Raw genomic sequence first — 6,080 nt, forward strand, 5'->3', positions numbered from 1 at the left:
ATCACTTCCGAGTTTTTTACATGGAGATCCGATCAGAGCCGAATGCGGCTTTGATCGGGTCTTCGGCGGTCGTGCAGGTAGGATGCCCGGGTTTCCCCTCCCGCTCCTTGTAATGACAGCCGAGCGGGTTCTTAGCCACATTGGTTGTCATTACAAGACAGCCGACCGTCGGCTATGGACGCCGGTACCGGGGTGGTGCCTCTAGCTGCCGGCATCACTCCGGTACAAGCACTTTCCTGAAATATCGGCAATATCGGTAACCTCTGGGGCCGATTCCGATATATCGGGGAAAGTGCATATCGGCACTCAATATAACGGCTTTGCTGATAATCGGTCGATCCCTACTGGCCATGGATATAGATCAGGAACTGAATAATGCTGCTACACAATTGTTTTTTCCAGCAATCTGTGCCTGTCTGCCTGATATGCATTCTAATATCTTGCAAAAGGAGATATATTAAGTAAATCAGGGGGGTGCCTTAACACACACTGGGTGTCATGCCATGAATAATACACCAGGAGGTCGCCAATCCAGGCAAATGACGGAAAGTAATATGAAAAAGAAACAAGGCGGATGTTCTAAGGGAGCCTGCTGATATTTAAGCAATTGTCCAATTACACACATAAGAAACCTTATATATAAAAAATACATACCCTTTATTGTAATATTATTATATATTTTTATTTCAATTATTTTATTTTATGTTTTTTTCTTGTAAGGGGATAGTTGTGCTTTTTTCAAAAGCTGTACAATGTGATGCCTATGCATCTGATGTGCAGTATATTGATATACACTATATTACCAAAAGTATTGGGACGCCTGCCTTTATATGCACATGAGCTTTAATGGCATCCCAGTCTTAAGCCCCGTACACACGTACCGATCGTGGGCATACAAACATTCGTCTTTTCTCCCCGGGATGTCGGTGTCTGTTGAAAAGTGCAAAGACAGCTCAAGAATTTTGTCCACCGAATTCAGCTGACTGCAGAAGTGATGTCATGTAATGGTTAACTTTCCCTGTGTTTTTTCTTTTCTGAGCATGCCCAGTCTTGCAAATCTGCAGTCTGTCGGCTGATTTCTGTACTGACTGGCAAACAATCGTCCGTTCTGGTGTCGGCATACAAAAATTTTTATGTTTGCAAGAAAGACTCTTGTCCGCAGAATGTGCGCAGACAGCTGTCGGAGGCACCATACTAACAAGCGTACAATCGGCAGATCGTTCGTCCGCCGACGTTTGTATGACGACGATCGGTACGTGTGTACGGGCCTTCAGTCTGTAGGGTTCCATATTGAGTTGGCCCACCCTTTTCAGCTATAACAGCTTCAACTCTTCTGGGAAGGCTGTCCACAAGGTTTAGGAGTGTGTCTATGGGAATGTTCGACCGTTCTTCCAGAAGCACATTTTTGAGGTCAGGCGTTGATGTTGGACGAAAAGACCTGGCTCGCAGTCTGTGCTCTAATTCATCCCAATGATGCTCTATTGAGTTGGGTTGAGGTCAGGACTCTGTGCAGGCCAATCAAGTTCCTCCACCCCAAACTCGCTCATCCATGACTTTATGGACCTGTATTGTGCACTGGTGCGCAGTCATGTTGGAACAGGAAGGGGCCATCCCCAAACTCTTCCCACCAAGTTGGGAGCATGAACTTGTATAAAATGTCTTGGTATGCTGATGCCTTAAGAGTTCCCTTCACTGAAACGAATGGGCCAAGCCCAACCCCTGAAAAACAACCCCACACCATAATTCCCCCCCTCCACCAAATGATTTGGACCAGTGCACAAAGCAAGGTCCATAAAGACATGGGTGAGCAAGTTTGGGGTGGAAGAACTTGACTGGCCTGCACAGAGTCCTGACCTCAACCCGATAGAACACCTTTGAGATGAATGAGAGCGGAGACTGCGAATCAGGCCTTCTCGTCCAACATCAGTGCCTGACCTCAACAATGCGCTTCTGGAAGAACGGTCAAACATTCCCATAGACACACTCCTAAACCTTGTGGACAGTTGAAGCTGTTATAGCTGCAAAGGTGGGCCAACTCAATACTGAACCCTACAGACTAAGACTGGGATGTGCGATGAGCCAGAACCGCAGGGGCGAAGTTCATGTGCGTGTAAAGGCAGGCATCCCAAAATTTTTTTAATATAGTGTATGTTTTTTTTTTTGTTTTTTTTATATATATAAATTTTTTATTGAATTAACTGTCACAAGCATATTTGGCAATCCAAAGGAATTACCGCAAAACGTGTAATTGAACCATTGCACTGCACAGTAATTCTTCATTTTTCTGTTTGGTTTCATATGTGGATCAAATTATTTTATTTTTTTAAAGATTTTTTTAATTGCTGTACAATCAAAGTTATGTATTTTTATGTATAAGGTTTTTTGTGTGTGTATTTGGAAAATCACCTAATTACCAGCAGACCACCCTTAGAACAACCGCCTTGGTCCTTTTTCATATTACTTTCCGCTTATATCTTGCAAACACACAAGTCTACATGGTGCATTGAAAACGTTAGCACTGAAATGAGGCAAATAATAGCAGCAATCAGTATGAAAACTCCATGAATTATTCCTGACATAAGGTTTTTGGAAGTCATCAGCCAGGTACAGAGGTCTATAGTGGCAATCCCAGCATAAAGCATTATCTTAAGCCCCCGTTCACACCCATGCGATTTTATTATGCGATTTGACAGGTCCAAATTGCATGACAAGTCGCACCCTGTTGTCGGTATTGTTCAAATTGTTTCAAACGCCAACTTTTTGGTGCGATTGTGACTTGGAAAAAAAAGGTTCCTGCACTATTTTTTGTGATTTCAGGTGTGACTTGCATAGACATCTGTGCATGAAGTTGCATAAATGTCAGCCAAGTCGCACCAGAATATGTACTGACCTGCTGCTTTGAAATCGTGCGATTTCAAGTGAAGTCACAAGATTTCAAAGTCAGATTCAGAGTGAAATAATGATCAGTGTCAATCATTCGTCCAGTCAGTTCTCCATTCATGGATCATGTTTGATTCATAGAAGCTGTAATATCAAGGGAGCAGCTGGGTGGAAAGGATGGGCATAGTCAGTCAAGCACTCTTCATGAGAGCCTGTGATAGCCTCTTGGTTGTATTAAAGATTGTGGAGGGGAGACATAGGGGAATGGACTGATTAAGATTTCTACTAATAGAAGAGCAATCAGCACAAGGGACACATCCTATTGGCTGTAAGTTACAGTATCTCACAAAAGTAAGTGCTTACTGGGCACGTTCACCCCTTTCTGCTCAGGCCAATTTTCAGCTTTCAGCGCTGTCGCACTTTAAATGACGATTGTGTGGTCATGCTACACTGTACCCAAACAAAATTTTTATAATTTTTTTTCACACAAATAGAGATTTCTTTTGGTGGTATTTGATCACCACTGGGTTTTTTATTTTTTGCTAAAGAAATAAAAAAGACCAAAAAAAAGAAAAAACATTTTTCAAAGTTTATTATAACATTTTGGTGGGCACTGATAAGGCTGCACTGATAGGTGGCACTGATATGCACTGATAGGGAGCATTGATAGATGACAGTGACACCAATGATGAGGCACTGATTGGCAGCACTGATAGGTGGCATTGATAGGCAGCATTGATAGGTAACACTGATGAGGCCCTGATTGGTAGCACTGATGGGCATTGATAGGTGGTACTGATAGGCAGCATTGATAGGTGACACTGATGAGGCCTTGATTGGTAGCACTGATGGGCATTGATAGGTGGCACTGATAGGCAACAATGATAGATGACACTGATAGGCAGCATTGATAGATGACACTGATGAGGCCCTGATTGGTAGTACTGATGGGCATTAATAGGTGGTACTGATAGGCAGCATTGATAGATGACACTGATAGGCAGCATTGATAGATGACACTGATAGGCAGCATTGATAGATGACACTGATGAGGCCCTGATTGGTAGCACTGATGGGCATTGATAGGTGGTACTGATAGGCAGCATTGATAGATGACACTGATAGGCAGCATTGATAGGTGACACTGATGAGGCCCTGATTGGTAGTACTGATGGGCATTAATAGGTGGTACTGATAGGCAGCATTGATAGATGACACTGATAGGCAGCATTGATAGATGACACTGATGAGGCCCTGATTAGTAGCACTGATGGGCATTGATAGGTGGCACTGATAGGCAGCATTGATAGATGACACTGATAGGCAGCATTGATAGATGACACTGATGAGGCCCTGATTGGTAGCACTGATGGGCATTGATAGGTGGTACTGATAGGCAGCATTGATAGGTGACACTGATAGGCAGCATTGATAGGTGACACTGATGAGGCCTTGATTGGTAGCACTGATGGGCATTGATAGGTGGCACTGATAGGCAACAATGATAGATGACACTGATAGGCAGCATTGATAGATGACACTGATGAGGCCCTGATTGGTAGCACTGATGGGCATTGATAGGTGGCACTAATAGACAACAATGATAGATGACACTGATAGGCAGCATTGATAGATGACACTGATGAGGCCCTGATTGGTAGTACTGATGGGCATTAATAGGTGGTACTGATAGGCAGCATTGATAGGTGACACTGATGAGGCCCTGATTGATAGCACTAATTGGCATTGATAGGTGGCACTATTGGGGGGCACTGATTAGCAACACTGATTAGTAGTACTGGTGGACACAGATTGGGACTGATGTCCTTGTAACAAAACCTGGTTACCGGCTTTCTTAGCGTGAGGAGAAAGAAAAGCTGATAACCGGCTTGTGTTTACTTCCATGATCAGCTAGCGTTGGCTGACAGCAGATCATGTGGTAAAGGGCTGCTGTGATTGGCCCTTTACACCGATCTGTGATCAGCCAAGTTGGAAGGACCTGACAATCACAAAGTGGGCGCACAAACAGATCGATCACAGGAGGAGGTCTATGGACGCCCTCCTGGGACTGGAAGCCCGCGCTATAGCCGTCTTTCAGATATAGTGTGGGTGGAAAGTGGTTAAACCCACAAGTGCTTTTTTTTATTTTTACCACTACTTTTCCTTTATACTGACTTTTGAAATTTACAGATACAATAATTTGGAAATTGGATGAAAGGTTTAGCACTGGGAAACAGGGGCGTACCTAGAGCATTTGGCACCTGGGGCGGATCCTATATCTGGCACCCCCCCAGGCGACGAACTGCCCATTGACGTGTCACGTGTAAAATGTATGGAGACCCCCTTTTACATTACACAGCCCCCGTACCCCTGGACCCCTTTACATTACACAGCCCCACGTACCCCTGGACCCCTTTACATTACACAGCCCCCTTACCCCTGGACCCCTTTACATTACACAGCCCCCATACCCCTGGACGCCTTTACATTACACAGCCCCCGTACCCCTGGACCCCTTTACATTACACAGCCCCCGTACCCCTGGACCCCTTTACATTACACAGCCCCCCATTGGAACCCTTTAAATTACACAGCCCCCATCCCCCCATGTAACCCTTTACATTACACAGCCCCCCAATATAACCTTTGCAATACAAAGCCCCCGCCAATAGAACCCCTCTATAATAAATCCCCCCCATAGAACCCCTATACAATACAAAGCCCCCCATAGAACCCCTATACAATACAAAGCCCCCCCATAGAACCCCTATACAATACAAAGCCATCCCCCCAAAAAAGAATCCCTTTACAATACAAAGCCCCCCCCCCAAAGAACCCCTTTACAATACAAAGCCACCCCCCCCCAAAGAACCCCTTTACAATACAACCCCCCCCCTACCTTTTTTAGGAAGAGAGCAGAGGAGGAGGAACTGTTTAAAGCAGAGGATGGGAGAGAGACTTACTGTCACTCACGAGCCCTGAATACACAGCGGTCAGCGGGAACTGCAGAAGTTAACTATGCTAAATAATGAGCAGGTGATTGGTTGATAGGCGGTCCTAGCAGCCAATCGCCTTCTCATTAACTAGCACAGTTAACTCCGGCAGCGCCCGCTGTGTATTCAGGGCTAGTGAGTGACGGTGAGTCTCTCTCCCATCCTCTGCTTTAAACAGTTCCTCCTCCTCCGGGGCGGAGGCAGTCC

This window comes from Pelophylax lessonae (genome assembly GCF_965119305.1).
Source record: "Pelophylax lessonae genome assembly, chromosome: 11".
NCBI classification, from domain to species: domain Eukaryota; kingdom Metazoa; phylum Chordata; class Amphibia; order Anura; family Ranidae; genus Pelophylax; species Pelophylax lessonae.